The 13171-nt window shown below is 47.7% G+C and overlaps 1 protein-coding gene across 2 annotated transcripts in view; it reads right to left on the reverse strand.

The window, feature by feature from the left end:
• Positions 1-12675, reverse strand: part of LRRC8D (leucine rich repeat containing 8 VRAC subunit D) — a 46659-nt gene extending 33984 nt beyond the window's left edge. The window contains exons 1-2 of one of the 2 annotated variants that reach the window (XM_085232249.1): positions 12434-12675; positions 3114-3248 (exon numbers count right to left, since the gene is read on the reverse strand). The gene's annotated coding sequence lies outside the window, so the exon portion shown is untranslated. The remainder of the gene's footprint in view (positions 1-3113; positions 3249-12433) is intronic. The other variant, XM_085232250.1, reaches the window with a different exon arrangement.
• Between the last annotated feature and the right edge of the window lie 496 nt (positions 12676-13171).

The raw sequence follows: 13171 nt of genomic DNA on the forward strand, positions 1-13171 counted from the left end.
GGGGGAGTCACAGTCAAAGCTACTGTGAGAGCACATTCTCTTTATTTTCAGAAGCAAGCAGTCACTGCCACCATCCCCTTCTGCTGCAGGCTCATAGCTCTGGCACACGGGGCACCAAGAACTCCCAGCACTGCTGACCCTGGCACTCAGTGTGCAGCTCAGTGCACGCTGACTCACATTACTTCTGAACGGAAAGCGTGGTATCAGTGCACTTACAGTTTGCTCACAGACTGAGTTGATGTGTACTAAGTAAATCCATTCGATTTACCTGCCTCCGGAGAGCTAATGTTCTGTTTTACACCACACAGAGGGACAACGCGTGCCCTGCTCGCTGGTGCTGCAGCAAGAAACAAAGGAAGAAAACAACCAAGAAAATCTTTGCCTTTCTGAGGTCCCCTTCATTCTACTTCCAGTGGCACTGCCACTTGCTGTGTGCATAAAGTAAAACAAATAGCTCATACAAACGAGCTGCTTTTAAAAGCACATCAGTGAAACGTGATTTAAAATAAATGAGCTGTGTTTGAAGATATCACTATTTCCCCTGGCACTTCATCAGTCTGCAGCTGCAGAAATTCCTCTTAAATTCAAAAGAGCTTAAAGCTTACGCTCTTGTGAAATGGGCTTCCACATGTCAGTTTATATATAATATACATTACACTCACACTTGATCCCAGTCACCAGACCAGAACACTTGCACAGTAAAGCCCCCAGCACACCAGTGTTTTGCTGATTTAGCTGTACCAGTCTAGAATCTCTCCTCTTTTGGTGAGGGGAAGGCTTCCCAACTCTGCCAGCAAATACCCTACTGCAGAAACTTTTCCAGTGGCTGCAAATCTTTTTCGGCATGCATAAACCACTCCTTTCCTCAAAGCCAGCTCAAGCAGCACCAGCCAAAAAGTCCCTTGTTGCCGTAGAGGCACCTCAGGAGGAAGTGGTGAAGCACAGTAAAGAAAGCATGTATGTGGGAGGGCTGAGGAGAAGGAGAGTATTGCAGCAGTATAGCTTCTGTCCACAGAAAAAGGGAGGAAACAGTCAATGTCATCACACCGGGTCTTTGCCAGTAGAAACCAAACTGCAAAGTCACAATCCTACCATAAGCAGTAACGGCAGCAAAGCTCTGCATGCAGGTCAGAATCAACAACTTTATTTTGACACAGGTGGCATTTCATCTCCTATGTGTACTTTTGTGTATAATAACCTTCACAAATAAACATACAGTCTCAAAACATACGTGGAAGCTATTCAATTTTTTTGACAAGCAAGTACTATCCCTATTCCACACACCCTCCAAGGGATGATTAAATGTTGGGTCAATTAATTGCTTCTCTACTGATAAGATATACGGATATATGATGCATACTAGCATTTCTTTGCTAAACCGTCTGTAAAAGCCTCTAATAGGTAAAACCATCCATATATTTTAAATCCAGGATTAAAGAGCCTCTCCACTCTTCCTAATGAGAATACTTATACCACAGTCTCATCTGGATGAGTAGTACTTAAAATTGAGTAGAGAACTAATGGTTAAGAAACAAACAAAAAAAAAAAAAAACAGCACAAGTGTTAGGCAGATTAAGCACAGTCATAAAGACAGCCATCTCTGTGTTTACACTCAAATATAAATTTCTCCCCTGCCTTTTTTTTTTTTTTTTTTTTTCTCCTTTAAACACAGAGCTTCTATGGGTTATCCATCCAGCCTGCCACAACCCATCAATACAGAAACCAGGAAGGCTTGGCTGCAGAATTTAGGTCAGCTTGTCTGCGGAGTACATGAGGTCTTGCACATAGCTATACGTTTTCTAGTAATGCTTCAGTAATCCCTCTTCATCCTGCTTTGCAGCTATTTCCCCAGTCACTACCAGCTTTCCTCTATCTCCCTGACAAAGATGCTCCACAGGAGGGATGTTTGCAGGCAAATGAACCACTATCTCTTCCCTCTGAAGCAAGAAGCCGATTGTTGAATCAAATAAATGCTAATTCCTATTTCCCAAGACAAAATACTGAAGGCTTCCCCACAGCATGCTAGAAAAAGACTCCCCTTTTTTAACCATGCCAGGAAAGATATAATCAGACTGAGCTGGAAATCATCCCAAAAATACTAAGAATATTCTTCAAAATGGATCATCTAAACAAAATCCAACTTTTTTTATGTAGGACAAATAAATAAAAAGTAACATCAATCTATAACTATAATAAATTCAGACAATATAAGGGACAGATGCTGATATTTCTGGAAAGTATCACTCAAGGTGAAAATCACTGTGCCTCTTCCCTTTTCCCTCCAAAAGAAAACTGTGGGCTACTGTCATCTCAACTATTGTGTGAACTGCACAAGTGGTAGTCCTGTTCCTGAATCTCTGATGTGCACAGAGAATATGCACAAGTCTTCTCCAAACACAGTCCAAAGAACAGGAATTCCACATCAACTGAAAAGTGCAGTTATGTAAGGAAAAAAAAACAGTACATTGAAACCTTGAACTTCTCTGACTGTCTTTATCAAAGATGAGCCTAACAAAGCCCTCTGGATGCCTGACAGTTTGAAAGATGTGCACACAAGAATAAATACCAGTTTCCTAGAACAGTTGAGGGAATCTCAGAAAGAAAAAAAAAAAGAAAAAAAAAACCAGTTAGCAAGCTGACAGTTGGTTTTGTCCTAAAACTCATCAGCCTGCTACCTTTCTGTACTGTACGACTTTGTGCTTCTTGAAAGCTGGCACTTAACAAAGAAAAATATCTGTCCTTCAAGACATGAAATCAGTCTTCAACATTCAAACACTCACTGAGAGCATTCCCAGCCAATTCTTTCCAACACACACAGAGCCTTGGTTACAGGTATTGGCAAGCACTGGGCTGCATCACACACTGAACATCTGAATCAAATGTCCCAGAAAGCATGAAGCTGCAACTGTTTATGTTCACCTTCAATCCAGAACGGAGCTTACAGTACACACCCAGGCACAGGGATGTTGTAGATGTCATTCCTGGGCCACGGTGTGACATTTGCAGCACTTCTAAGGAACAGAGCTCCGTATTTTATTTTTCTAAATTAAGGATTGTTCACAACCTCACTTCAGGTCAGCATTTGGCAGTCTGCCCCTCTCCCGGCCCCGTACCTGACCAGGCTGTGCTTTCCTCCTCCCTCTTCTGGCTGCAGCTGGGCCGAGCTGTGGCTCCAGAAGGCTCTGGTGACACCACGCCAGGCGCTGCTGGTCACTGGCTCATGTTGAGGAGTGCCACGGATGCTTCCTCTGCAAAAACAAACAGATGTGAATCAAAGCAGACAGGTAAGATACAGCTATGGGGGAGGCGTCACAGAAACACTGCTCTACGACACAGAAGTGGTGCATTAGTCATCCTCTTACCACAACCCCTGGCCTCTGGGGAAGGCTACATACACCCTCATATTAATAATTTCAGAAATATCCTAAATGACTTGCCTTCTGGTCCCCTCCAACTGCTCAGGCAGAGAGGAGTTCGTGGACAGAAAGCAGCAGTTCAGCAAAGCAAGCAGCCACGTGTCAGCACATTATTCATGAGTATTTATTTTCATTTGCTGTTTTTTAAGTATACTTCATTATAAATCAAGTATTTTACAGTAAATGCCTCCAATCAGCTAACATGGAGCAAGCTGCTAGGTGTGCCAATGTCACTTCACAGCCAGCGCCAAGCCGCTGCACTCCCAGTACAGCCCACCTTGCAGCCTGCAGGGAGCTGCTGTGCCAGGCCCTGCTGCACACGGGGACCTGCATAAGGAGATGGGAAGGTGCTGTCAAGAACACCAGGAAATTACAGGGCAGAAACTACAAGGGCTTTCCTTTCCCTCCATCAGAGGGGCTGGGGATTGCAAAGTGGCTATGTGGTCTCTTGGGAGAATGTGCTTTCTTTGCAGTACCAGAAACAGAGGCTTCAGAGTTTGTTTGTTGCTTTTAAATACATGGGAAAAAAAGCCCTGACTGAACACAAACATCTGCAGTGAGCAGTTTCAGGACAGACCTTTGGAGTGTACTTGAGCTCTGACAGAGAATGCTCTAACGGCCGTGGGGCTGTTCCCCTTGGCTGTTTCTGTAACCTCTCCTGCGAGGTCACAGATCCACAGCAGAAGGGTTTGCCATACCTCAGCCTCTCCTCTGCAGCCATGCCAAAGGCAACAATTTGCTCTTGAAAACAGAAGGCAAAGGTAGTTCCCGCTGCCAAAGCAAGAGCACTGCGTTTCTGGAAAACACATCAGTTTTTAAGGAGAGGTGTCAGCAGAGGCTAAGCACCAGAACCGCAACAGTGCAGCACGAATAGAAGGAAAGCCCTCACAGATGAGTTCTATTTCAATCCAAAAGCCTGCTGGGGTCCACCACCAGCCTCGTCCCCCTTCTAGGGCAGAAGAAACACACAAATTGGAACATATCTGGAGGAGAGGTGGAAGGAAACAAATCACAAGAAAAAAACACTCAAGAATAAGATTTTGGTTAAAGAAATAAAAACACTAATACTAAAATAGGAAATGCTGTATAAATTGCCAGCCATCACTTGGCATCATCCCTCCAGCCACCGGGCACCTCCAGCACAGCACATGCCACCACCACACACCATGTTCTATACGTTGCAGCTAATGTGCAGCTCCATTTGTGCAGTCACTCAATCAACCATTTTTTTCCACTAATAAGAGCACTACTTCTCTTGTGCTTAGTAGAGAAACAATCGCTGCTTGCACAGTGATAAAAGGAAATCAGATGACACATTTGCAGACCAAATTATTGTAAATTCTGTTTAAAAAAAAAAAAAAGTGAGAGAAGTCACAGTATTTTGGGGAAAAAGTACAGATCTTGGGGAAAATAACTCAGTTAATAAAATAACTACAAATGAAGCAGTTTCACTCATTACGATGTTGAGTTTCACAACAACTGAGTAATTCTCAGTTCCACACTTCTTCCAGTGCCCAACCAGCAGGCAACATTTGACAGTTGCTTTGGTTAAAATGCCATCTTCCTCCCTTGTTGCTGCATGAGAAAGACAAACAACAAGCCGCCACACAGGAAAAATGTCACGCTACGACGAGTGAAGAAAACCCCCAAGCCAGTGCAAAAACCTACTCCAGAAGCATTGTCAAAAGCAGCATGTAACCCAACCAGATAAATACCAGATTCTGCTGCTATCTCCCAGCAAGGTTTCACAACCCACTCCAGCTGACAGAGGCCACCCCGCTGCTCCAGAGGCCCCCACCCGCTCCCCAGCTGTGCCTGGGTGAAGCACAAGGCCCAGGGCAGCAGGCAAGCAGTGGAGTGAGCAGCCTGCTGCAGCCAGGCCAGGAACCACCCTGCTTCTGCTCCCACCCCGCTTCTGCTCCCACCCCACAGATCACAGCCCACACCTGAGCTCTGCTGCAGTGTTTCCCATGTCACCTCTCCACCTCAGGGGCTCCCCACCATCCGCCCCTTCTTTTTCGTGCCTCTCCTGCTGCTTCCAGAGCCAGGAAGGCAACTAAGGCACAGCAAAACAAGGCCCACCGGGTGAGCAGGCAGGATGCTCTGGTGCTGCGGGCAGCCCACTCACTGACTCAGGCAGCAGGAGCGGGGGCTGCCAGTGGCAGCTCTAGTGTTACATCCTTTACTGCACAGCAGGCTAAGTACAAGACCTTACAAGCTCAATCAGCAAGCAGCTGTTGAGGAAGCCCCAAGATGGAGGAAGCAATGGAAGGAGAGGAAATGGAGGAGCAGCACTGTGTCTGTCCTTGCCCCACTGCCCACGCACTGCCTGCCAGCCTGCAGCTCTGGGCTGCCCTGCATACGGAGACTGCAGCTTCACAGCTCAGGTATGGTGGGAGTAAAGCTAGGTTCTTATCAGTCCAGCCTGTAAGACTTCAGGTACCATCATCTAAACATGCTGTAATGGATGCTTAAGTCTACACACAGGTCTATACTGCTTTGCAATACACTTCCGGACTAGTTTTACTTAGCAGAAGTCAGCCACCCAGACAGGAGCAAGCAGCCTTGCTGCTGGAGTAGGCCTTACCCCTAGCACGAGCAGCACTCGGATGCCTTGCACATGCAGAGAGTTATGCACAGACTAATGCTTTAAGATTTTCTTTTACATTTACTCACACTTACCTCAATGATTCTGCCCTCTCCTAGCCTTTGCCACACTGTTGCTATTATCTTTTGCATTTCCAAATGGTGTTTCTATTTTCTCGTTCTCACGTATGCTTTACCATTCCTGTTTACCACAACACTGGCTCAGCAGTTCCTTTAAAAAAATTCATTTTGGTTAAACCAACTGATGCTAATATGGACCTCATTAATTCACCTTTCAATCTAGGTACATCTTCAATCAAATCACACTAAAACCAAACAAATACAAAACATAACCATGACTTGCAACGACTGGAGTCTTGTCCAAACCACCACATTTTCCACATTCCCATTTTATCCTTACACCTGTGTCTCACCCTTGGCTTACTCTTGCTCCCAAGAGCCATTCCTCTCCACTGCCCTTATCAGACCCTCTGCTAACTGCTGCCCACTGGGGCACTCACACTGAGCACTCAGCCCTGCAGCCCTATGTATCTGCCTTCCACTGCTTCCTCATTCCACAGGCCAGTGCAGTTGTTGTCAGAGGGACAGGAGAGGTGGGGAGCAGAACTACTGAGTCTGTCTTCCCTTTCCCTCTACTAACACTGCCAATGAGTTAAGACAGAAGAAAAACCTCAAACGCATAAGAAGTTTCATGTTCCCTTTGTCAGTTCCTCTTTCAGGCTAAGGTAGCTCAAGCATTATTTCTTAACTTAATTAGACAGAAAGTAAGTTGGATGGCAGCCACCAAGAGGAACTCTATGTAGATTTGTGAGGTTGTATTTTTAAACACCACTCAGACTAAGCGTGAAGTCTGGTTCCTCTGTGCATCCTTGATTAAAGCAATTGCTAACGCATGCAGAAAGTGTCTGTGACCACAACAGAGCTTGAATGGACAGCACACTCATTACCTTTCCCACTTCGCACTCACATTTTCAGACAGTGATCATCTGATCCCGATTCCTGTCCTCCCTTTCCATGGCCTGTACACAGAATCCCACGTACAGATATGCAAGATGGACTTTTTAAAAAACCATTCATTGACATTTGCTTTGGTTTAGTGGGCAAATTTATTTACACTGAACAACCAGAATGACAAAAACTGGACAATGTGTTCCTCTGTGCAAGACTGCAGAGATGACAAAATGTCTATTACATAATACTTCAGTATAAAATATTAATATGCACAGAAGAAGCTTTTGAACCAAAAAATTATTTTCAGTGACTAGCAAAGTACTGTTGCATAAGCTTGTTTTTTTTTTTAATCATTGTATTTAACACAACCTATGCCTTTTGTTGACAAAAGATGCCAAAAATCAACTTTGTACGTAAACACATAAAGGTACACACAAGATCTCCTTGGCATGACCAGCGTCTCTTTTGACCTTGAAGTACTACAAGGTTACTGAACCTTCTCTGTCCCCAGCACACAGCTCCTGCAAGCTCATACCTGGGCTATTGTGGGCACAGGCATTCTTCATTGAGATCTCACACCAACTGGAAGCCTGTAAGTGTCCCTTTCTCCCCATGCTGTGATGGCTGAAGAACAGATATATCACACAGACACCACCTGCAACGTTTTCTCCTTACAGCTATAATCAGAAGTTGGAAAAGTGCTGCAGCAAAAATGAAGTTCTTCAAACAAAGCTTACCCAAACCAAACCAACAAACCAACACTGCTTTTAGGGGCATGCTGGCATCTACAGCATCAGCCAGGCTTGAAAACACATAAGGTGCGGCAGCCTCGTCTCCTGCAGAACCCAAGGGCAATGTGAACAACTTTATAGAGAAAACTTATCTCAGTGCTGACTAGCATGATTTTTTTTTTCCCCTTGGACTTCATTCTTTGCATGTTGTCTGAAGCTTAACAGTAATTTAATTGTGTGGGGGCAGGAAAGAGCCTGCCCTGCTGCTTCACTGGAAAGGCTACAAAGAATCGCCGTATTTGGGCCGATCTTCACCTAATGGATCTATCCAGCAGACGCTCAGGGACACTGCCTACCAACAATCTCCTCATGTCTGCCAGATCCATAGCGGCAACAGAGATACTGCATCCAACACAGCAAGGGACACCTGCATGGGGCAGCCCCACACATGGTCTCAGCACTAGGAAATACAGAGACACAATCCAGGCAGAACAGCTCTGAGCAAGTGAGGAGAAAGAGACTTATATTATGACTGTTATGTTATGACTCTGGTATGGGAATTGTGCCTTTTTTTCCAATTTTAAGAGCCATTTGACAACAACAGGTAGCAAAAACATTTATCTGTTATGTCCACTCCTTGGTCAAAGAAATCTTCCACTGCAGCTTCCTAGCCTTCAAGGCAGACCTCCGCAAGACAGAACACCTGAGATGCCCAACTTTGTTTAACAGAGAGACCACATACAGCGAGAGCTCAATCTTAACGCTAAGAAGAAACAAGAGAGGTCACAAGAACTGGGCCAATTCTTCTACGGATCAGACAACACAAAATGCAAGACCGCAGGGAATAAAGGCAATTGCTACCCTCACCCACTGCTGGATGCCATGCACCTACAGCCTGGCTACTGTTTCTGCTTCACCGAGTGGTCTCAGACAAGGAAAAAAAACCTGAGGAACAAATAACTCTTCCCTCCTTCCCTAAGGGCGGCTGTATTTCATATAGGGATCATTTCAGAAACCCTCAGTATCACAAGTACAAACCAATTCTGAGGAACGAGCTCAAGTGGATAAAAGGAAAATTGCAGGTAGGAACAGCTTTGAGACTACATGAACAACATGCTTTCACAGCCTGGTTTACACATGAAAAGAAGAAAAGGGGAGGTATTTCTTTTAGAACAGTGCCAGCAAACAGGTTCTTGGCACAGACAAGCTCTCTTCCATAGCACTGCTTCCATCTAGGTGTTGGTGAAAAAGGCAGTTTGCTGGGTAACTCCAAGAAAACAAGCTTCCTCCTTCCAAGGATGCCTCCTGAGAATTCAGGGAAGCACTCCACGGCAGTCTTTGAGCTGCTTCTGTATCCATTCCTGGAGGGAGTTGGAAGAATATTGTTGAAAAGAATACAGAAATAACCAAAACGAGCCTCAAATCTTTTAGTTAAAGAGATTTGTGGTGAGGGAAAAATGGAAGCAGCGTAAGTTCAGTGAGGTGGAAATGAGTATTACTGATGGCATTAGAAAGTGCCAACTTGACTTGTGACGCACTTTGGTTTTTAACATGCCAAACCCCAGGATGATGCTCATCAAGTTAAACACTAGAAATGCTGGCTTCGTTCTTTCCTAAATTTGTATGAAATCCCTGAGGGGAAACATTGTTTGGCAAGCAATCAGTACCTATTCTTTGTTACATGGTTAAAAGAAAATTGCACTCAATTTGCTTAGACCAAAAGATCTTGAGCCAAACCCATCCCCAGCTCAGGAAAGCCAAACTTTGAAAAAGCGTGCTTCAAAGTCTCCTCAAGGTAAGAGATGTGGAACTGCTTTAAAACTGTAATCAGCTTTTATGAATGCAAACTGGTAGTTCCTAGAAAATAGTATTTCACAGGCATCCTTCTCTGTGTTTCATCCTTTTTCTGGCAAATACTTCCAGGTCCAGGCCCATGGCAGCTCGACATGACAGCCAAGAGAAAATACTCCAAGATGAAGCAGCGTTGCTGTGACCCCAGAGAGCCTTCTGCAAGCATGCATGCTCGTGAGACTGGACATGTGCAGAAAATTAGTCATATCCACAAGTCTTTGCATGGTGAAGTCCACAGGCTTTTCACTGCTCGTTAGGAAAAAAAAAAAAAGTTTAATGTGTCAGTCATGCAAAAGCACAAATAAGTCCTTACATAATTTTCCTGAGAAACTTTGGATTTATTTCCATTTATCTTAAATGTATCACTAGCATGACAATATCACCTCTCCGTGGCAAAGAGACAAAAAATAATCAAATCAAATAGAAAGAAAATGATACAAAAAAAGGAGAACAGTACAGTCTATTTTCAGTACAACAAACTGAAAGAGAAATTTAAACTAGAGAAAGTTAATGTTTTATTCTTTCCATTTTATATAATAGCATTCAAGTCTAAGGTAAATACTGGTTACTGTGTTTTATGAATATTTTGGGTATTTTTATGAATTAGTTGAAGATACAGATTGTGCTTTTGAAAAAAAGAAAAAAACCTTACAAGTTCAATATTTGGCAACAAAACTAAAACAAAACCAACCACCACACCACTAACACAGAAATCTCCTCTGTTTGTACCAGTTGAGAAAAGAGTTTCCTGGCATCCCCCATGCCACTGCTAGTGACTAAACCACTTCTTGGTAAAATTGCCATCGCCAGCCCCACTGATCAAACAGTCTCAGCCGCAGGACACCCATCAGTCCCCTGCCATCAGCCAGCATCCCCAGCCAGAGGAGCATGGGAGGCACAGCAGATCCGGCCAAGGCGCTGAGCCAGCACTGCCTCCCCAGCAACCCAGCGAGGAGCTGACACAGCCAGCAACACAAGGGGCACCTCAGTCAGCAACACCGTGCTTGGTTCAATGTCCATTTATGTTAGCTGCCTTCAGCAGGGTTTGAATGGGACCTGAACACATCGCAAGGAGCAGTAGGAAGATGTGGAAGAGTGAGAAGAACTGCTTGGATGCCGGAAGCCTCAGCGCAGTCACTTCTCGCAGAACCGCACCCAGCACAGCACACGTGGCCGCAAGTGCTCCTGACCACAGGAACGCACACACAGTTTTCTCCACTGGCATTCTCAGCTGCTATGCTGCTGCTTCTCAATTCCCACCCCAGTGCTGAGCACAGCACAGAGCTGCCTGCTGCCTTCCAAGGTGCTGGGCCCAGGGCAGATATCTACCGCACATCCGCATCCCTCTGCATATCTGAATCCCACAGCCTGAAGCGCTGCTCAGTGCTGCTCCCCGCTCTGCCTCTCCTCGGGTAGGCTCTATGAGCTTGCTGGCTCTAGCATAGTGACCCTGCTTGCAGATAACAGCATCAATTTCAATCTTCCCTTTTTATTATGTGCAAAAGCACAGACCCAGCAGACATAGCAGAGAAGCTTCACACCAGGCAACATGCAAGTAGAGCTCCAAAGGAGTTTGCTACGAAGGCAACGCTCGCACAGAAACATCAAAGAAAATGGTGCATGGCACAAAAAATACAGCCAGGGCAGCGTATCCCTGGGTCAGGGCCCCATAAATTGGTTTCATGCAACAACAAAAGATCCAAGATTTATAAACCACAGAGAACGAACGTGACCCTGGCCTTGGAGCAAGCCTTGCTGCATTCATTTAAGATAGCAATCAAGTGCAAATTATGCTGCCTGTACCACCAACCCTTACTCCCAACTTGAAGAAACATGAATTAAAGCGTCTTTCTCTTCTTTCTCTGAAGAGGTAAAGAAACAGATGGGGACCTCTCGGCCTTGCCTGGCCTGTGAACGCCTTCTGATACTCTGATCCAGTGCCCTAACAGGGGGGCACAGCCATCCCCACCTCCAGTCCTAGAGGCAAAAGGATGGCTGCTTCCCACCGCTGCCAAGAAAGCCCTTCTTTCCCCGTGTTGCTTTGAAAGCCGCAGCTGACAATGCCGGTGAGCGGCACGCACCCAGCGCGAGCAGCGAGGACGTTCCGCTCCCCGCAGCGGCGGCTGAACCGAGCAGCTCATCACTTTCAGCACCACCATTACAGGAAGTGCACGGTGCCGTCCCCAGCGCACGGCGGGCCGCTCGCCGCCGCCCTCCATTTTCCAGCCCCAGCAACCTGCAGCGGGGGAGACGGGTCGCGGAGCGTTGCCGGACCGCCCCTCGGGCCACCGGCTGGGGGATGCCGGAACGCCGCGCGGCAGCGGCGGCGCTTCTAACGGGGCCGGGGGGAAATGGAGGTCGCGAGGCTGCGCCCGGCTCGCGGGTCGCCGGGGAAAGAGAGATCGGTATCGCCGCGCACCGGGGAGAGGGGAAAAGGGGAAGGGCGGAGAGGGCGCCTCGAGAAAACGCAGCCGGTGCCCGGCGAGGGCTGCGCCGCTCCGTTGCGACCCACGGCGCGGCCCCGCTCCCGCACCCCGCGCAGAGCCGCAGCGGACGGCGCGCGGTGCTACGGGCGCGCCCCGGGGCCCGGCAGAGGGACGGCGGCGTGTGCGGCCCCTCTGTCTGGGGGCAGACAGAGCCCGGCCGTTCTGAAGACGGAATTACAGCGAACAGAAATAAAACGAAAAATAAAATGAAAAGGTAATAAAGGAAGAACGGATCGCTGGGAAACCGGGGAGGCAGGCGCGGGGCTGCCCACGCGGTCCCCCCGCCGTCCCCGCCCGGGGCTCCGCCGCCCGCCTCGCCGCGCCCAGAGGCGACGGGGACCCCTCGGGCCGAACCGAGCCGAGCCGAGCCGAGCCGAGCGCGGACACGCACCTTCCCTGGGCTCCGGCTGGCTCCCGCGGCGCTCACTCCCGCCGCACTGCCATGCGGACGGCTGCGGGCGGCGAGGGGAGGCCGGGCCGGGCGGGCTCGGCTCCTAGCGGCGCCCTGCAGCGCGCTCCCCGCGTGCGACGCGCACCCGCATGGCCCGGCGCACGGACAGCACCGGTTGCCGGCGGCCCGGCCCAGCGCCCCCAGCGCCGCCCGCGGCTCGGCGGCGGCCAATGGCTCCCGCGGCGCCGCGCATGTGAAGGCCCGCCCCGGCCCGGCCCCGCCGCGCTCAGGTGCCTCGGGAGCACGGTTGGGAGGTCGTCCCCGGGGAAGCGGGATGGGGAGCTGTCACCCGCCGCCTTACTTCATTGCGGTGCGCCGGGGAAGGAAAAGAGCGTCGCTTTCAAACTCTGTGTTTTAATTATTAAAACGTCACAAAAAAAGAAAATACTTCTTGGATCTACAGCTTCTTAAAGCCAATAACAGCGCCCCGAGCCCCACTCTCACCCCAAAAACTATTGGAGCCCTTCTTACCTTCTGCAGCTCGGAAGGCTCCGTGCCCTGTGCTGGGCACTGAGAAGTGACCAGAACTGTACCGGTTCGCTGGCTTGCTTGTTTGTTTCAACTAAAACTGGATTTGACCCATTCCTTTTTGAATTATTATTGAACGTGATCAAGAATAGAATTTAAAAAAAAACAAACAACAATACAGACATTCCAAATTGTATTTCCTTCCCTATG

This window comes from Meleagris gallopavo, chromosome 10, assembly GCF_905368555.1.
Source record: "Meleagris gallopavo chromosome 10, MGAL_WU_HG_1.1, whole genome shotgun sequence".
In the NCBI taxonomy this organism is placed as follows: Eukaryota; Metazoa; Chordata; class Aves; order Galliformes; family Phasianidae; genus Meleagris; species Meleagris gallopavo.